The sequence below is a fragment of the Manacus vitellinus genome, unplaced genomic scaffold (assembly GCF_001715985.3).
Source record: "Manacus vitellinus isolate BGI_N305 unplaced genomic scaffold, ASM171598v3 scaffold_1_pilon, whole genome shotgun sequence".
In the NCBI taxonomy this organism is placed as follows: domain Eukaryota; kingdom Metazoa; phylum Chordata; class Aves; order Passeriformes; family Pipridae; genus Manacus; species Manacus vitellinus.
Window position 1 is genome coordinate 38985141 of NW_021939396.1, and position 20552 is coordinate 39005692.

At 40.9% G+C, this 20552-nt stretch overlaps 1 long non-coding RNA gene across 1 annotated transcript; it reads right to left on the reverse strand.

Annotated features, from left to right (window-relative positions):
- Positions 1-6650: 6650 nt before the first annotated feature.
- Positions 6651-11264, reverse strand: LOC108640346. Its single transcript, XR_001921116.1, has 3 exons — positions 11023-11264; positions 7489-7675; positions 6651-6784 (listed from the first exon to the last, which is right to left on the reverse strand). It is a non-coding gene; the product is annotated as an uncharacterized LOC108640346 (long non-coding RNA).
- Positions 11265-20552: the final 9288 nt, after the last annotated feature.

The window sequence follows — 20552 nt, forward strand, 5'->3', positions numbered from 1 at the left end:
TCCTCATTCAGAATTTCAGACCACTGCCTTTTTGCCCAGGTGGAGCTCAAATTCCAAACTGCCATGTTGTACTTATGATGAGCCAGACTCAAGATATCTTGAGGGGGATATCTATAGAGGTTGTAACATCAGACTCAAGATATCTTGAGAGGGATATCTATAGGGGCTAACATCACACCTGATCTGTCCAGACTGTGGGAAAGAAAGCTCAGATCACATCACAGGGTAAGCATGATCCACCTTTCCCCTTAGTACACCACAGCTGGAAGCCCACACCCAGTATGATCAAGGGCATGAATTGCACAGATGGCTGGCTGAGTCTCAAGCAGGATCATGGAAACAGCCTTACCTGGCCATGAAAGTAGCCTTAAGATGGTCCAAATCTCAAGCACGATTATGAAATGTGCCCTCTGTTTAGCAGATGACCATTTAATGAACTTCATTAAAATATTTTCTACTTAGTTTCATTTTCAGTTTCATTTTGGGTTCAGTATCTCTCTAGTCCTTACTTATTTTCTTATAGTGAAGTACCTAGTCTCTGAAATACATTATGGTGAGCACTGTCAGACAGAAAACTGTCTGTCATTTTCAAGGAGACCAAAGTCTTAGCATTTTCTTGGCCATTAAATCTGGGAACTCAAAAAGGCATGCAAGTGCTACATGGGACAAGACATGGAAAGAAAAGATTGATGATGTCCTTAGCTCTTGCCTAAGTAGTCCAGCAAATCCCACCAATTTTAGTACATGCTGCCACATCCCAGACCTTTTACACTGCACGGCAAAACTCCCAGTGATTTCAATAGAAATATGTTTTAATGCAAAATTGGCAAGCTTGGAAAAAAATAAAATAAAGTAAAAGTATTTTTAAATCTTCGTGTCAGAACTAAAAGCATCTTAGAGGCTCTATATCAAAAGTGAAAACTGAGGCTGGAACTTAACTCCAGCTTCATGCGTACTTCTAACCTTTATGCCAGTATACTGACCAGTTTCTTTAAATACAATAGAAACTCTGTCACTTTGAAGATAAGCCCTCACAGTTAGCTTAAAACAATAATTCTGTACTTTCTTTCCTGTTTCTAGATTTATTTTAAGTATTAGTATAAAATGTCAGAGTCTGATAGCAGCCAGATCAGTTTGTATAAAAATCGACTGCCTGTTTGTAGTATATTACAGGCTATATTTGACACAGGAAAGCACTTAATCATGAATGCTATCTGCACACCACACCCATCTTTGTAAGTGCCTTATAAGCTAGATTTATCACTGTGAACTCGGACTGGATAGAGACAAGTAATAATGAATAATGCAAACCCCTTCTGTGGAGGTAGGGTTAAAGGTGTGTTATCCACGATATGACCGTCAGATGACAGTTCAGAAGCCATGCTTGTATCTGTCAGTGGCCTAGAGGCATCAGGACCTCTTTTACTTTGGATTGATGTCCAGAGTACTGTTTCCCTAGAGTCATCAGGCTCAGATAAGCAGATAAATGTCAGAAGAATCTATCTCAAGTACATGATCACATACCTTCTGCCATTTTAGGTATTTTAAATCTCCCAGTCCATTGTATTTGCACAGCAGAACTGACAGCCCTTCAATAAATTTAAAATAAAACCAGAAACCCTTTTGTCATGCATTAAATTTGATTTTATTTGACATGTCTAACTTTTTATCTCAGTTCTAGCTTTTGAGCTATAATACGTCACTTCTTGGATGTGTGGACTTCAGAAACATCCTGAAAAATGCACATGTTGTGGAGGGGATGGGATCTTCCTACTTTTCTCCATTGGCTCATGCAAAGAGTACTGCTCCCTCCTTCAGAGGCTGCCTCTGTACCTGTAACTGTCCCCTCTGTGTTTCTCTGCCTCTCATTGTGCAAAAGTTTTTCCAGGTTCATGTATATAGAGTCACCAATGGAGAGGGAGCCAAGCCAGGGAGGCCAAACAACTTCAGCCATTCCCCCAGCTGACTTCTCCAGTCCTTCTGGTCTCCCCAAGTCCTGATAGCAGTACTTTTAGGAGAAGGAAAAAATTTGGGTGTCTGTACAGGCTGCCTCTCCTCTAGGCTGCCTGCAATACCTTGCCTGCTTCTTCCCTGCCACCACTGTGCCCTACGCCAGCCACCCCATAGGGGATGGAGGACACAAGGCTGCTCCACACGGCTGACACTGGACCAGAGATAGTATTCTCCCCTTGGCAGAGTGTGTCAAGAAACCAAAGTCTTTGCTAGCAAAAAAACGTTTCCCAAAAATGACAGTATTTGCAAAAACTAACTGGGGAGTAAGCTGTACCAGTCACTTTGAGATATGTTGTGGCCATTAACATTTTTAGCATACGCTCACTGCTGAACACAGACAAAAAGAAGCTCCTTTACCTATTAATGACATCTGTTTACAGCAGCCAAATTAAGAGTCACATTTTAAAATTGGAGTTCTTGGATATTGTCTTGATTAAATGGGAGAAATTTTGGCTGAGGTTTATCAGTATATTAGTTAAACCTAGCTTGATCACTTTTCATTATAGAGGAAAAAAAAGCTTTTTACCCTCTGCATTCTCAAAACTTAAACAATACTTTTTGGAATAGTGCTAAACTCTCAAATGCATTGCAAGTAAATGCATCCATGGGACTCTTAAACATCTGTGAATCCCTTGAACAGGGAATCCACTGGAGCTACTGAAGCTATTGAGGAGTGTACTGGTCTGTATTTCAGCAGTTTAAGAGAAATATTCATAAAAATATTTTTTAGGTAGAACATTGTCTGTGTAACAACCTGGAGAAAATATGCTGGAGTTTCCAAGGATCGGTTTTATATCTCATCCTTCAGCAGATGCCTCCTCCTTCAGCAGACGGTGCCCATGGTGCGGTGGTGAAGGACTTCTCCATGGACACTCAGAGGGCAGTGTGCCAACTACTGCATTGAATCACCAACGCTTCCCAGAGCCCCCTCAAGTTCCTAGGTGGCCCAACCTTGCCAGCCCGGGATGAGGTAATATGGCTGCAAACTAAATAAAGACAAAACCCACTAAACTGAATTTAATGGGATATGGCAGAGTGATACATTTTGGTTTTCAATAGATTAAGGACATTCTCGTTCAGTGACATGGTTCTTACCCCACCATGCAGAACAGATACCTATCCATTGAATAACTTCTTTCTGGATGTTGCTAATAAATATTTTTTATTAAATTAGTACTCGCATAATATACATATTTGACTGCATGATGCTGTATCTGGAAGAAATAATGGGTTTGATTCACCTAATGATAAGTTTGAGCACTGAAAGACAAGATGACATCAGGAAGTGTGTCTTTTTCCTTATCACTAGCCCTAACTTTTTTAGCTGAATCTGGCAACCAATACTCTGGACTGCCAATTCATTCATTAGAGGTAGTGACCCACAGTTACCAGATCTAAAGTCAAAACAAGGTACAGGAAAGAAAAAAAATCAATTAATGAGATATCTTTGGTATTCAGAACTTCACATTACATGAGACATTAAATTAGCAAAGGAAAAATCAGGATAAGGAAAATGCATGGAGCAATCAAGAACTCAAAGCAGCTCATTCCAGGTAGATGAGACTACCAGATAGATAACAAGTAGCTTCAGAAAGAGCAGGGATCTTTCTGAAAAATGTCATGGCTAAAACTCTGGAAAAATCTCATAGAAAGCTCAAAGAGGCTAAATAAAATGATTTTGAAATCACAGACTCATAGAATGATTTGGATTGGAAGGGACCTCAAAGATCATCTAGTGCCATGGGAAGGGGCACCTTAATTCAAGGGATGAAACAACAGCGAAGAAGGAATAGAAAGAAGACATCCCCACTTGCACAGGCACTGAGCCTGGCTCCAAAAGCCACATATAATTCAAATCCATGTCCCTATCTCAACACTCTGCTGCCCTGCTCAGTGCTACAGACTCTGGTGCTTACCCCAGGCTGTAACACACCAGTACCAGCTGCCTCAGGGTCTATCCAAGGCATCTGTTCTTTGCATGACGGTTTGCAGCACTTACAACAGGATTGCTTGCTCCTGCTGCCCTGGCACACACATTTTATCCAGTTAACCTTCTAAAACTCTCTCAGCAGAAGCAACAGACTGACCTACAGGAGAAGCCCATGGCCCTCACCAGCCCACAGCTGCAAGAAGGAAAATGCTGGAAGAGTTCCCTCTCCAGTGGCACCTGTCTAGGCTTTCTTCCCCCTGGCATCCTGGAGATGGTGGCTGCTGCTCATCAGATCACACATATTCACACTTCCTTTTCATGGGAAGCCTGGGTCCCAGGGAACAGACATACCCACTGGCATCTCCACAAAGAGTCAACAGGAAGAACATGTGTCTGGATGCATGCTGCACACTCCAGTTGTGGCCCTTCTTGGCTGAGGGGTAGCTGTTATGGGGTATGAATGCTCTGCTCCTTTCAGACAACTCCCCCCACGGCCCTTGGGATGGGTCCATTCGCACAGTCCTGTGTTCAGAACAGCAGGTGTTAGCGGGGGCACTACACGTGCCAACACTCCCTGCTTCTATCTCTCTAGTGAGGACCTGTAGCAGGAAATCATGCTTGGGACCATCCTTTTTCTGGGGCTGGATAAAGGCAGAGGAAATGAGAGATTGTGTCTAAACCTCACAAAGCGGTGATGTGCCTCACAGAAAGTTCAAGCACTGTGGTGGCAGACTCAATGCAGAAGAACTACTCTGCAAGTAGTGGTCTCTGTAGCTGCCCAAAATGTAGTCCAGCATTTTTAGTGCAGGGCAAGCAGTAGAGAGCAAAAAAATCAAATACACCTGAGAATGCAAATTTAGAAGGTGAAAGTAGATCCCTATAAAGCTACACAAAAAGCTCAACTGCCTTGTCTAGCATCAGGATGCATGAATAAAAAATGCCTTATAGATCCAGCATAGGGTACCTAATGCTGTCAATATCCAGAACTGGCCACCCCAGCATCCTACAGTTATATGGGCTAGAAATTTGGTATTCCAGTTGTCAGTGTGATGTTAGCAATGTCAGAGATGGTTGGATTATGTGCTGTGCCTTGTGAGGAATGTTGACACTGCCATAATTGCAGAAATCATACAATCATTTAGGTTGGAAAAGGTTCTGAAGATCTAGTGCAACAATTAATCTAATGCTACCATATCTACCACTAAATCCTTTCCATCTGATTTCTCAGCTTGCACTCCAGTATTATTATTAGTTCAGCTTAGTCACAGAGCCTTCCAGGGACAAGCAAACCCCAAATTCCTGATGTTAAAAAACAAATAAACAAAAGAAACACAAGCAGAGAGTGGAAAAAAAAATCAGGAGGAAAGTGTGTTCTTTGTGCACTTCAGCACAGTCAAAGCAAAACACACCCATGCTCCTCCCTACTTTGTTGTTCACTTTTAAGTTGAGCCGTGTCCAGCAGCTGGAAGCTGTCTCGCCATTGGACTGTGCACAGGGATGTGCCAGAGATTCCCTCTTGCTCCCATGGGTGGGATGCAAAGAATTCCTCTCCTCATAGCTGACATTCCTGCTGCACTGAGACAATAACATACAATTCTTGCTCAAACATTCGTAGATAGACACAGTCATTTTTTTTCTAATTATATAAATATGACTATGTCCATTAGATATGAAGTTTCCTGGCCAAAACCTGTACTGAAAACAGAGTATCCCATGCTCACCATCTGCAGTTTAGTGACATTCTTCGGTGCTCCTATCCCACCTTTTCAAAGTTAATTATTCAAGAATGGAGAAGGGGATTCAAATTCACAGCATAGTTATTCAAATAAATTTTACTCCTGGAACATGCAGGAGTCAGCAATATGGTCAACTGCTCATTTCTCCTAGTAGCAAGCAGCATAAGTCTGTGGTGTTGTCTATTATTCCTAAGCATGTCAGGTGCTTTACCATAAAGCCATAACTCTTTACCAGCATCTTTAGAATGTCATCTTGTCTGAAATGTTTGTGCTGCGATGGTAGGGTAGAAACAGATGGGTTTGTAGTTGTTTTGGGGTTTTTTTTGTTATCAGTTGGAAATAGAAGCATGAGTCAAAACTGAATATGGGTCATAAACTGCCAAAGTCGTGTTTCTATTCTGTAGACATACTTATGGTTGAAAGCAAATTTCACTGTTATCATTGTCATCTCTGTTAGGTGAGACTCTGGTGGAATCCAGTACAGACAAGAAAAGTAGGGGAAGGAGATGGCTCTGATCTTTGGTTCAGGTTCTGTGTTTTAACAACCCACAAAAACTGAGATATTTGTGTTTGTGGTTCTGAAGCAAACCAAAATGAAAGAGAAATCTTAACTGCAAAATTAGGGTTTGGGGGTTTGACTAATTTCTCACTGCCTTGCCATGCTGAGGTTGTCAGTATCAGTGACTAATGTCCATCTGGGTTATGAGACTGTACCTTATCAAGGACAGCATCAGAGCTCTGCATGCACTAGGGAAACACTTCGGTGTCAGACATGGTTTGTGGTGTGAAGTAGTCACCTCTGATTAGGTTATGCTTTATTACACTCTAAAGACCTCAGCAAGCTTCTCGAGCCTCTCCTTTTACCTTTGCTCACACAAAGCTTGCTCCTTTCTATGCAGAATGCCCCAACAGAACAACCTTTCCCATCCCAAGATTAATTAAAATGTCATCTTTTCATTATGAGGGTTTTATTCAGCTTTTTATAACTTGCTCTTTTTTCTTGGCCCTTCAATCTGATGGAGGAAATTTGGAATGACAGGATAGCAGGTACAACACAGCTTGTTCTCTGTGCAGAGCAAGTTTATCTTGCAATTCAAAAATAGACCTAAGGAAAACAACAGAATTAATTGCTTAGCAAAGTAAGTTTTTCTTTTCTTTAGTGGCATTGTAGCCCATGAGTGAGAAGTTCTGGCTACTCTACAGAGCTGCTCCTCTCTGGAGCAGCCAGACCTGTTGATCAGGACATACTCTTGAAATAGTCCTTAAATTCATGGGCTTATGCCTCAGGGTTACTCCATAGTGATTCAATCTTTCTGATTTTACACACACAAAATTCAACAACTTCAGTCCCCCCACAAGGTCTTGGTTTCAACAGAGTAGAACAGGAATAATTTTAAAAAGTTTAGTGGTAATCAAACATAATTTTTCACTCAATTTATCCAATGTAGCAGGAGAGCCAAGGCCCTCCAAAAATTTACTCTGCATCTAATCACTCACCCACACGGGAATTTGGATTCTGGATGACTGGAAATATATCAACAGCTTTTATGCACAGAAAAGAGCTCTATCTTCTGCAAGAAACTACATACAGAGTATCCATGGAGTAAGCTTTGGGAGCTATTTTACTATAAAAATATAGATTTATAAGTGCACGCTTATCAATACTAGAACATGTAAAAGGGTTTTGGTACATGATACAGGCTAATTTTCACAGGGCAGACATCATTTGTGTTCAGCGTCTTTCTAGGCAAATCACTGGCTTCTAGCCAAGTAAATTTTTTTAAACACAAGAAAAATGAAATCACTTACTGGAACTAATCTACTGATTCATTTGTGGTCACTTTCACCGCTCAATCCAATGTCCAGGCAACAAGTGACTCCTTTTCCTGAGTTGGTCAGGATTACGAGGTGCCAGACAAAGCCAGGTTCTGCAGAGCTGTGTGGGAAGGGGCCACAAGTGGTTGGTGAGGAGCTCACTGGGGAGTTGGGCTGGACCCTGCTGAAGGAAGGGTTCTTTATTTATCCCATTTCTCATCAAAATACAAAACTTTGGATACAATACACAAACATACACAAAAGACAAACTAATTTTTTAAGCAACATTTACTTATCTAGTACAAAATAATTTTGTTGCATACATTTCAGAAATCCTAAATATATTTTTACTGTAAAAATTACTGCAACACACAACTAAGATAACCTGGTCTTTATTCCTTTGTTTTCTTTTTTCTCTTCTTTAGGAAAACAAAATCAAAGGCCAGAGTGCAGTGTAAGGGGTAGTGGTATACAATGCTGTACAGTAAGTTGGTTTACAGAAAACATCGATGTGGCTTTGAAAAGCACAGCAGCTGCAGCTTTACATCCCTCAGAAGGTATAGGTGCCATGCCATGACTGTGGATTGGTCTAGGCTATCTAGTTCTTCCAGTCATGATTTCAAGAGTCATTACACAAAATCTCTGCCTTGTCTCACTGGGTAATGCTGTTTTTCCTCCTCCTTCCTACTGAATTCACCAGTAACATTATGTGAAGCATGGATTTGATGTGGTAAGAAAACCTCTATTAAGGGAGAACTTTTGTGTTGCTCTTTTTTTTTTTTATTCAGAATTGGGCAGCTAAGATGTTGCAAACAATATTATTTGCCCACTACCATTTTGCTATACTGCTAGCAACTGCCCATCAATATGCAAATATAATAAAAAAGTGTCAGCTTAATTTTTTCTTAAACACCAAAGCAATGCATAGTAAGTTACTCTAGTGACCTCATGGGAGAAGTAATTCATGGCTACATGCCACTTAAATTTCTTGCAGTTTCTCCTTGCCCCCTCTGTATGTTCACATTTGACTTCGAGGCTCTAGTTAACATTGTTGTGACTAAAAATCATCTAGTGTTTCCTATCTGTGTACAAACAACTTTACATTAAAAAATTGTGCATTTAATAAAGAAAGTATGTAAAGATCTTGTCTATCACTTTTTATTTGAAGTGTTTTGCTTTTATTCCTGTTCAAAAATACGGTATACATTCTTACTGCAAACATCTTCAGGCTACATAGGAGTTTTTTGTACATGGTAGATTTTTTTTTGTAGATTGCAGGTTTGTATATTTTGTGAGCTACTTCACCACCAACTTGTGCGTGAGCTGCAAGCAGAAACAGATCAGGCAAGGTTCCAAGTGCTTCATCCACAACACTGTCTTTCTGATGGAAATGTGGAGGAATGCATGAGCAAGAGTCTCTAAAAAAACTTAGGTTTCTTTGGTCAGGCTCTGATGCACTCATTTAGTGCTGACAATTGCCTTAATTCTGCGTGTTTCTCCAAACACCTTGAACCACTTCATCAGAGTCCTGGTTTTGGCTCTGTCCCTTGAATGATCTCTTTTAACCAGATGGTGGTGGGTCTGTGGGAGTGAGCAGCTCCTACACACGCTCTTCTCTCCACAGTCAAAAGAAGGGGAAACAAGGAACAGCCATGATATGTTTTCGACCACAACACTTGTTGTTTGCTATCATTACAACCATTATATGACTCAGTGCTGGTTCCAGCTTGCTCTATAAATGGTATCACAGAAGCATCAGCGGGTGTTTCACTGAGGAGGCATTGCACTGTTGATAATGAATATCTGACTACTACTTTTCAACATGATAGGGAAAACCAGATAAATCCTGCTCTGAAATGGAAATCAATTCTCGGGATCATCTGAACATTTCTTCAGCCTCCCACCCCTTCTCCTTTCTAAAGATGACTTTTTTTCACAAGTCTGCTTTACATAAGTATTTTACAGATACCTTTACCTGCATGTTGGTTTACAACCATGTCATGCTTGCTGCTCCCCCTTTTCTGGTGCATGTGTGTGTGCTTTTGTTACTTGCATTGTATAAGGTGCCTTGGGATATTCGCATCCTGTGCATTGTGTGGCATTGTGTTGAATAGGAGGTACAGAAATTAAAAGCAGGTCTCCTCCTACCCACATATGCCTTTTCTTTGCAGGTTTTCCTGGAAGTTTTGTGTGGGGAGGGAAGGGAAGAGGTAAAATATGACTTGGCTGAGGCTGCCGGATGCTGAATCAGCTGCAATTGCCTCACGTTTTCCTTTCTTTTAAAATAAGGGGTACAGTTTTCGAAAATGCCATCTGACTTCTCTACAGGCCCTACTCAGTCCATCACTTTTCAGTAAGCTGCTTTTAAAAAACGGTGCATGTGCTTCTAAGTCACACGGGCATCTTTGGAGAACATCTTTATAATGCCTTCCTCCTAGGTCTAGAAGCCAGATGCTCTGGGATTACAAGGACCTGGTGCAGCTGCTGCAGATTACCACAGTGTTCACAATCACTACCACAAATAGTTTTCCCCTCCCAAAAATGTTCTTTGCAGAAAATGGAGGAGACAGCCATACTCACTAACTCAAAAAAATATATCACAGCCTAAATGCCAAACCACACAACTTTTTGAAGCATAGTTTTGTTCCACTGCACTGGTCTGGTTAAAGAAGCTGATGCCTAGAGTGCTGGTTCCTTGCTGCTCACCCCTGCACACACTGGCACAGATTGCCCTGATGAGGTTGTTCAGTGATGGTGTGGTGATGCAAAAGTCAGTGATCAGGGGAGCACTTCACGAGTGAAGCAAACAAGAAGTGTGGCATCAAAATCCTTCAAGCCCCAGAGATACCTCTTTTCAGAAGGCTTACACATCCTGAAGTTACAGACAAATGAAATCAGGCATTGGTAAGAGGCTAATAACAGCTCTCTGGAAGTGTGTCATCATTTTTTTTTTTGTCAGTATTTTGTTTTCACAGCATGCCTAACTTTAATAGAAATGAGGACTTTGATGCCTTCTAGTTAAAGGACCCATGGTCCTAGAGCACCCAGCCACATACATGTTGCTCATCCCTCCCAGGGCTGCTTCCCTGTTGTGCACTATCTCACGCAGATAAAGGTTCATTGCGTCCTGCTTGCCACTGCGACTGAATGCTTGAAACCTCAGCAAAAGAGCAGAGGAAAATGGAGTGTTAATGAGACCTGTGCCTTCCAAGCTGTGCAAGTAAAAGGACTGGCACATGAAAAACAATGCCTTTGCATTCAAAGATGAGAAAAGTGATTGTCAATCGCTATTTCTCTTTTTTCTCCTTTGCAAAACTGTGTGTATATTCACCTGTGATAGCTAGCATTACAGGTCTTGAGGGCTGGTTTTATATGCTTTCCTAAAGGTTATTAATTCTTCCTACACTGTTCCCAGTTAAACAGAATACCTTATAATATAACTTCCTCATTAACATCAAGAGCTGTGATTATACAGTTGTGTTACCAAGGGCTTCAAAGACATGAAGCCTAAATATAATCTTACAGTACCTTGTTACAATACAAAGCACATCCTCTAATACATTTTTTTTTGTTTGCATAAAATGCAGCACAATAATGGTTCACTTGACCTTTGCCTCCCTGTATAGTTCATTTTAACATTGTTTGAGGAGCACAGAGTTTGCATTTTGCCGGGCACAGGTGCTCTGCCCCACACTGAAGGCTGAGGCTCAGCCTGGCGGTGTGGTGCACCACTGCTCCCCGCCAGCAGCTGGACTCAGGGGATTGCTTTTGTGGTCCACCAGGAATTTCCTGTGATAGAATATCAGAAACCTACTGGTGACTAGTAGGAGGTGACTTCACAGGGCAAAAGTTCTCTCCCTACAATAAACATTCTCAGCGCCGCTGTGGAGATTTCCTACTCAGACCTGACAGCCGCCAGCGACTTGTCATCTCGACAGAGAATGGCTCAGAGAAGGGATCATGGTTGTTTGCAAAGGTTTGCCACTTTAAGAGCAAAGCTGCACCCCCACTGCCATTTAATTGATACCTCCTGAGAAAAGAAAGAAATCAAATTATTACATGCTAATTTAAAAAATCCCAAGAACATTGACTGAAAAGGCTTAAAAAATATACAAATCCACAGTCAAAGACAGAGTATGTTGGTATCTATATAGACATACAATCCATAAATACCATCCATAAATACCATACATCCTGGTGTCTATAGGTGCCATGATACACATACAGTCCATATATACCATATATCCTGGTATATACCATATGTCCTGGTACCTACCACATATACCATATATACTGGTATGTATAGGTACCATGGCGCACAAGTGGTCAGAGAACTAACACAACAATTAGGAAAACATCATACTCTCTCCATACACAGGTTTCCTTGGGAAAAAAACCACAGGTATATTCTGCCACTAGATCTTTTGTGGGGCACTGTAAGATTTGGAGGATCCAAGTAGTAAATCTGACCCTGACCCAATTCCCTTGGCTAACACTACTAACAGGACTGTTGGGGGCACTAGATTCATTTGGCTGGCCAAAATATCGTGCAACTGGGCAGACTGCAGTGAAGTTTACTGACTGAAATAGCCTTGGGGAAACAATACATTAATTTCCTGTGGAAAATGCATCTATTAAAATGGAGACAAGCCTTGGTTGAGTCCAATATGGTAAAAAAGTGGGTTGTAAAGCTTAGAAGAAAATACAGCTCAGTGTTGGCTTGAAAGTAGAAAAGTGATGAAAAGTAATATTATCATAAGAATCAGGACCACACAAGGGTCCTCCTTGGGAGAGGAGTGAGAGAGAGCAGAGGTTTCCAGAAGGCACCTATAAGCTGTCTCACCAACTTCTCTACATGCTTCAGCACTTAGGCACAATACCTGGGGCCATGGTCTTCACCATGCACTTTCTGAGGCTTCCAGTCCACTGGGGCAAAATTTGACCCAAAACAATGTTGATTTATTTTGCTTCTGAAATCTCATCATCAGCTAGTGGCCATTTCCACAGGTGAGTCCTCCTAAGGGTTGGATAGAAAGAACATAGCATCTCACACCTTGGCTTGCTCTTGTACACCAAGAAGAAAGGAGAAAAAGGCAGCAAGAAACCTGTAAGAATACTCAGCAACACTGGAGATGTTTGGTGCTGCACTCCTTGTTTGCTGTTCCTGAAGTGCTTCTATATTCATTGGCTTTTGCACAGAAATCACTGCCCAGCCTGGTCAGAGCAGTTTGTGCCTGTAGGCAGAGGAGTGAGGACCAGGGAATCACCACTTCAGCTCCTTTAGCATTGCAATGGGGAGGGACCAAGCCCTGCTTTTAAGAGTTTTCTTTCTATATGGTCAAACAAACTTTTCTTTTTCCCCCAGCCACATACAACCTATAAAGCAGCATGATTTCCACGAGAGTTCTGGCCATTCCCTCTTGGAGGGATTAATTCAAAGAAATAACATCTGCCTTACCCCACAGTCTGTTAGTGATGCACTGGGAGATGAGACCACAGTGTACTCACCAAACTTTTAGTGGCAAATAGATGTTCGTGCTGAGGGAAGACTAAATCCGTCTGTCAAGTACTTCTTTTTTTTTGTGATCAAGGCTGATAGTTTTAGTCTCAGTGACTGGATTTTCAGTCAGTCACTATGTACTCAGGAGGAAGAAACCAGTTTGGTTAGCTTTTTTCTGTTTCTCTGCAAGCAGAACACTGTATTCCATTTCTGTGGACCGTGACATCCCATGGCACATTAAAAGCCTTATTCAAACCACAAGACAGCCATATTTTACACTCAGCAGGAGACTCCAGGAAGAAGTATGAGGCCAGGGTTATTCTGACTCTGGACACCTTGTCAAACTGGGAGTTAGGGACAAAGTTTAGGACATTCTCTACCAGTTCATGTGATCATGAAAGAAAAAAGTGGAAGATTGCCTCAGTACAGATTTTCTTTATGCTACAAGAGACTGCATAGAGGAAGGTTTAAATTCAGAAGTAGTTTAACCTGCCCTTGTGCTTTTGTTCTAAGTTTCCATCCATTGTGAAACATGGCAAAACCTGTGGGAACACTAACGACAGGTCTGAAATAAACAGGATTTTGTTTTCTTGTCCACACTTGAACAGAGAGATTAAATAGAAAGATCTCAGCTTAGTTCATCGACCAAGTTCACTGATATCTGGGAACTCCTATCATAGGCCATGTTTCATGCACTGATCTACAGTTTTAACTCAAAACCATAAGAAATTGATCGTGTAGTGGGACATCTTGAGAAGTCCTTTATTAGTCTGCTCAGTATTTTATTCTGATTGATCTTTTCAAAGAGATGACAGGAACTTCAGGAATCACTTCTGCCTTCTGAAACAATAAACTGCACTTATTGAACTCTACAGCAAAAATTTCAGGCATTGCTCATCACATAAATGCAGAGTACCTCATGTTTCCTATGGCTATCCAGTCATAACAGGCTGGAAAAGGGATTTCTCTATCAGACATATATGTGCAGCAGAAGTGCCCTGCTCTCACTTTTTGTGATTCTCAAACTGACTACTTTGTGCTTGGGTCCACAGAAAGGGATATTACTTGATTATAGGGTGAAAACTATCCCTTTCTGTAGGATATTTAGAGTGCCATGTTACAAACTTGGACTGCACTGCATATCACAAAATTGGTTTTCCATAACACTTGGGTTATGGAAATGAACATGAAAATACTGTGTATTTGTATTGTATCTGGTTTCCCAAGGCTACTTGTTCCAATATTTGTCTGCTTGGTGCTGTTTTCCCATCTGGAAGACCAAATCTCAGCACACGTTCAGTTCTTTAATTTCTAAGCAGAGTGCAAGAAGAGTAAGTTTACTTCCACTAAACAGTAACTTCATGAGCAGCTCAGTGGAGCTGTTTGGAGAGTGATGTAGCTTAATATAATTCTGGGCCCCTTGAAATCCAGTCCAAACAAACACATCGTGCTTAATGAATACTTTCTATCACCGTTTAAATCTATGAAGAGAAATAAAAGGTGTCTTTACAAGAGACCTTTGCTTATTGTACTGCTAATACGTCTTTTCCTGGCAATCTTAAAGGGTTCAGCACCACTTCATTATCTTGGTGTAATGAGAGTATTCATCTTACCATTGCTGCCTTACAGATATCCTTAAGGATTGCAGCTTTTAACACCAGGAAATGTGATGGTAATAGAGTGGCACTTTTCCACACTATCTTTCAAAACTCTCCTTCCCCCAAAGCTGTTGCCTCATTAATCTCCACGCGTGACTGAAAGCGTTAAAAGCTTTCACGAGCAATTCATTACAAAAAGACGTCTGGGGACATTTCCCATCGTTTTAAACAGCTCACTCTGCTGTGGTGCAAGACACATTTTGAAGTATTCCTGCTTCGGAGCAACCCCCGAGACCTCTTCTCTCGAATGAGAGACTTTTAATCCCAGTGCCTGACCGAGACACGGAGCTCGCAGCTCGCCCGGCGCTCGCAGCCGTGCCCGCCCCGGCCCGGGGCGCCTGGGGGAACATCTCCCCCCAGCGGCCAATGCACCGCTGTCCTTCTTCCAAGGGTTTGTACATTAATTCTGAGAAAAAACAAACAAACAAACAAAACCAAGTAAACAAATCCCCTCACCAAAAAAACAAAAAACAAACAAAAAAACAAAAAACAAAAAACAAAACAAAAAAAAAAACCAAACAGACAAAAAAACAAACAACACAAAAACCGAAACAAACCCTCACTTCAGCCTTAATTGTAATTTCTTGTAAGGCAGTGGAGGTGATGGGTTTATCCCTCACTGTATAACTCTGTGTGCATCTTCCTGCTGATGGTGATGGATGTTGCTGTACTCACAAAGCTCTGCAGATTACATACGTGACTGGCAAAGCTATTCCAAGTGAATTAAAAACTAATTCAGCCCTGTAAACTGAATTTTTTCAGCCTGCTTCATTACAGCTTTGTACCCATCTCCACTCTGCATAGTTTGTCACTTGCCATTCCTAAACAAGGACAACAGATTTTGTTAATTAGTGTCAGAAAAAAACACATATCAACCACCATATCCAACAATGGCACAAACCCTACAGGGATGAAAAAATGTGTCTGCAAACTGGAGACAGTTGCTGCTACCTTTCTTCTGTGGCCTTTGTGGCTGTGGGAGATGCCTGCTCAGCCCCAGCCCTCACAGGGCAGCTGACACCTCGTAGCGCTGTTGTTTTAGCAATGAGCACATTTTGGTGGGTAGATTCCCTTGGGAGATGCTGGGAAGTACCAGCCAACCTCTTTCTCGAGCAGTGAAACACATTGAACCTGATGGTCCCATGCGCAGCTGAGTTAGTTACCTTCTTGTTTTCTTCTGAGTCACACAAGCAGCTGTGACAAGCAGTTCCAGCCAGAGCAGAAAAGGAGCTGGTTCCTCTTCCAAAGAAGTCTAGTAACAAAGAAACAAAGATACTTTTTAGGCAATTTGAAAATGATCCACGTCTGCAAAATCAGTTTATGCAAAATATTATTCTTTATGGTTATCTGAGTAATCAATAAAAGTAACCACCAAGTCATGCATGGCATAAGTTAGGATGATTGTTCATCTCACGGAAATTTAGGAAATTATTTTGTTAAGGAGAATCTTCTCCTAGGCTGATAACAGCTTCCAATATCTTTTATTTTCTTTATTGTTTGTGCTTTACATCTATTTGTTCTGACACTGACCAACAAAATCTGTTTCCTTTGTTTAGAAGTGGCAAGTGAAAAAAAATAGCAGACTGTAAGTGGAAACAAAACTGGAACAAAGCAGCATATAAATATTCAACTTACAGAGCTGAATTTTTGCTCCTTTCCAGATGGACCTGCAGCTGAGAGTTCTGCTGCCTACTGAAGCACTGGCTATGCCAGCATGGCCAGCTCTTGCTCTACTTGTGCCTCCTGAACTTTGTGAGCAACAGAATACTAGTACCAGCCTCCCAGAAATTCTATAGACTACCATGCATCCAGGTCAAAGCTTACTTGAAAACTCTGTAAGATTATATACAGGGAGAGTGTCTTTTCAGCCACCAGGTTGCAGTTTGATGAAATCAGTGGTTTATGTACATTATGATTTCTACCAAATCAAAGAGTAGCAAGGGAGTAGCTTGTTGACTGGATTTTGATTATCAGTCAAGGGGCAACAAACTACAGCATTTTCATAGGAAATAAGGGACACTGGTATAGATATTTTTTCAGATTGGATGTGAAAAAAATCCCAGATATGTAACTTAATTGATCTGAACAAATTAGTACAGATGGGCTAATCAGAACAGAAATGTGCCATGATTCAGGATGACCTGTGTCCTGTGGGATCCTCAAATATTTCCCTCATGTGATCAGAAGCTTTAGCATCCTAGGACAGATGGCACAGAAGAAGTTGAAATGGGCAAAGAGAAGAGAGAAAACATTTGAATCCTAGGAAAACTAAATAGACTTTAAAGGATCTTCTATGTCATAATAACTTTTTCTTTCATAATAGACCTTTGAACTATTTCTTTTAGTAAGCATTCTTTGTTCATGTTAATAATTTGAATAAGTTGGTCAGACATACAAATTCATTAATTCCTCAACAAAATTCCTCAACAAAAGTTCCATCATTATTTAAATAACACTATGATGTAGCTTAATGCATAAGCCTATCCTTCACCATTATGTCTTTATTTGGACTAGTCGATAAGCTTTTATAGGAAAGCAGAATTAGGAGTTTCCAAAAATTCCTGTTTCAAAAAGGAGTCAACAACACTGTAGGCAGAAATTATCACAGATGGTTGACTTCTGATAAAGGCTACTTGTGTATAGAGAAACCAAAACAGTAGAATCATGTATTTCTTGGTGATTTTCTGTAGAAAAAACAAACCAGCAAACAAACAATCTCAACAGCGTAAAGTCTTCTACCCAAGGTTTCGTACATTGGTATTTTTAGAACACAGCTGTGTAAAATTCAAGGGAATGTGCAGTTAGGACACATCCTGAGTCACAAGAAGAACAACTAAAATCAAATAGTTACACAGAGCTTTAATTATGATTTAACTTTAACTTTGGCTGTGAATGAAATTAGGAAATCCCTTTGTACTTCATATTTGCAAGTGTATGAATTCAGTTGCATTATGAATAAAATACAGGTAAAATCCAAGTGAAGTGGTAGTAAAGCTTCTAATGTAAAAGGGAAGTATATGTATGAGTGCCTTGACTTCTTAGATAGTCAGAAGCATCACTAAAGTTCTTGTGATTTTGGATACAATGCAATCACAAGAGCCACAGAACCACCTGCCTTACTTGTTTGTTGCTACATAACTGCGTGCAAAGTTCTGACAAAGGCACATGAGTCTGAAAGATTCTGACTGGATTTGCCATTACGCAAAGAAAGGAAATACAATTCTTCCTGCATTGCCATGTGGCAGGTGACAGTGGAGCCTTGCAGGTGAGCTCTGTCAGAGTAGGAAACAACCCTTCCAGACCACTGTGTTAGACCAGGAGGCAGGTTACCTCTTTGGCTCCCACCTCAGCAGCAAAGCAGCTCAGCCCAGTGACCCATGAAGGTCACAGTGCTGGAGAGACCATGGCAGCACCTGCCTGGGTCACAGGGCTCTCTGTGTGCCTCCTTCTCAAGGCTGGTACACGGCTGGAGGACTGTAGCCACCACATGAGAGTGGTTTCAGGGAGAGTTTTGAGCACAGGGAGTTGCTCTGAGTGACTTCCCTTGGCTCTGCCTGCACTGCTGAAGTTTCACACCACGTGTTATTTTGGAGCAGATATCTGGACTTAGCTCCATCCTAGGGCACCTGCTACTTGGGTACTACTGCTACTAGTGCAAGCAGAACAGCATTGACAACAGGGCTGACAAAGACTATACAACTTGCCTGATGCTCTGAATAGGTTTTCCAGAAGTGACACCTACCAGCACATAGAGATGGATCTGTAACAGATGCCCTGCTTTTTTTGTGCCTACTTCTTTGATACTAGTGAGCTTTATTTGCACATTTTGCTTTGAACAAAGGCAGGAATCCTGCACTTGTGCTCTGAAATAATGAAAACAATTGGCTTAATCTGACCAATTAATAAAAATTCCATTACGTAAAAAAAAAGGGAAAAAAAAGAAAAAAAGAAGGGTAACAATTATATACAACATTTCTCATAAAGATCACATTCAAGGCCCTCAGGGTCCCTAACATTTCTTTTTCAAAATAAATTATTTGAAGTCTATTACTTACCTGGTAAAATCACGTTTACCTGTTCTGTGACTCTAGTTCATTACTGATCATCAGTTTTTCAGTGTAAATTAAATTAAGTTCAGAAGTCATGTTTTGTAAATTATTCAGATTGACTACGCAAATAAACTACTCTATAATCTTGGTTGTGAGAGGCACCAAGAATGGCTGCAAACATGAGTGAAAAAACATAGATTTCACTTCAGGCAAACATTACAGGGTGATGGTTTTGAGACACAGAATTGCACCATCAGTTTTCAGACAGGGAAAAAGAACTTCCATGTATGTATGCATGTGGGCAGTTTTGCTATTCTCATTCCTAGTGTCACGGCACTGTGAAGGGGCAGCAGGGCAGGCATCCCATCCTGTTCCACTGCACTGGGGCACCTCCCTGGAAACGGGAAGAGGGCACTGGACGGTGAGTCAGGCAGGATGGTCAGGCTTGGTGGTGCCCTTGCAGCCTCGGAACAAAACTGTGAAAGCTGTGATGATGGAAAAAAATAGGCTATGATGATGTGGACTACTCTGCATTAAAAAAAAAAAAAAAAAAAAAAAAAAAAGAAGGATATTTCTGCCTTGGGAATTTGTTAGCCTTCTCCCCAGAGGTGCATCCTATCAGCAGTGGTTAGCAGATGAAAAAATCAGTGGATTACAGAAGCTTTATTTTTTCATGAGCTAATTAGAAACATGTGGCAGATACAGAATCAGAGCCATATGTAAAGTTCTGAGTCAGATATAAAAGATTATCTGAAGGAAAAAAAGCTTGCCTTTTCCGTTCAACAACACTGGGCTTGTGCAAGTTCCTAGTTATTTCATTCAGGAAGAATCAAAGTTTCCTTTCAGCCACAGAAAAACATTGAGCTCTGATTCTTTTGTTCAGTTAAACAGTGCTAGTCACAAATAGTCATGCTATATCAACCTTATTTCTAACACTTGGAGAAACATTTAAATTATAAGAGACACTTAAAAGATGAAAAATTCCTCCAGTCCCAAGGACTGCTCGAAGAAGACTTTTTTAGGGTTTTGTGGGAAACCCATTAGCGTGGGGAACCTCTGAAGTCTACTTTTGGAGTCAACATGTGGACTTACAAGGAGATGAGTGCTTGATTCACATTGGAGGGGCTGTTTCCCTAAATTTGTATGGCTACTGCTTTAGGTAAAGGTCACAGACAACTCTCAGAAATATGTTATACTCTTGAAATGTTAATCAACATAACCAAAGAAAAGTCAGAAGCGCTCTGGAAGAACACTTATCTACAGAAAACTTTAGCTAAGTTTTACTCTTCCTCTTTGGTATGCAGTTTGCTAAGGCCCAGAACTCAGAGCATTTCCAGCAGGATCTGCAATGATGATGGAACAGGTAGTGCTTTCCAGGTGGCAGCATCATTTTAAGATGCTACCTCTGGTCAGCAGACAACTGTAGAGAGAAAATTCTGCAACTCAGAGAATGTCCCACTATATTTGATTTTGGATTCTTTAACAGAGGATGAGCAAAAAATTAATACCAACACCATGATCAGCCATGATTTTATTAAGGAAAAACCATAAAAGGATGATACTCTGAACTTACTGTTGATTGCTATCAGCCACCTCAGTATGCTCAGAGCAGCTGTTATGCCCAGCTCCCAGGAAACTATGTGCAAAACCTTCATTAAGCTCCAACATTAAGAGTTGAAGCTTGAAAGCTACCTGAACTCCACCTTTAGAAGAGTACACTAGAAACAATGAAAACAAAGGCCAAAAGTGATGTTGAAATAAATTAACTCTTCACTTTGAACACTTTGAAGTTTAAGCCTTCCAGACTTCTAAGACTGAATAGTGACTGAACCAGAATTCAGTGAATTCCCA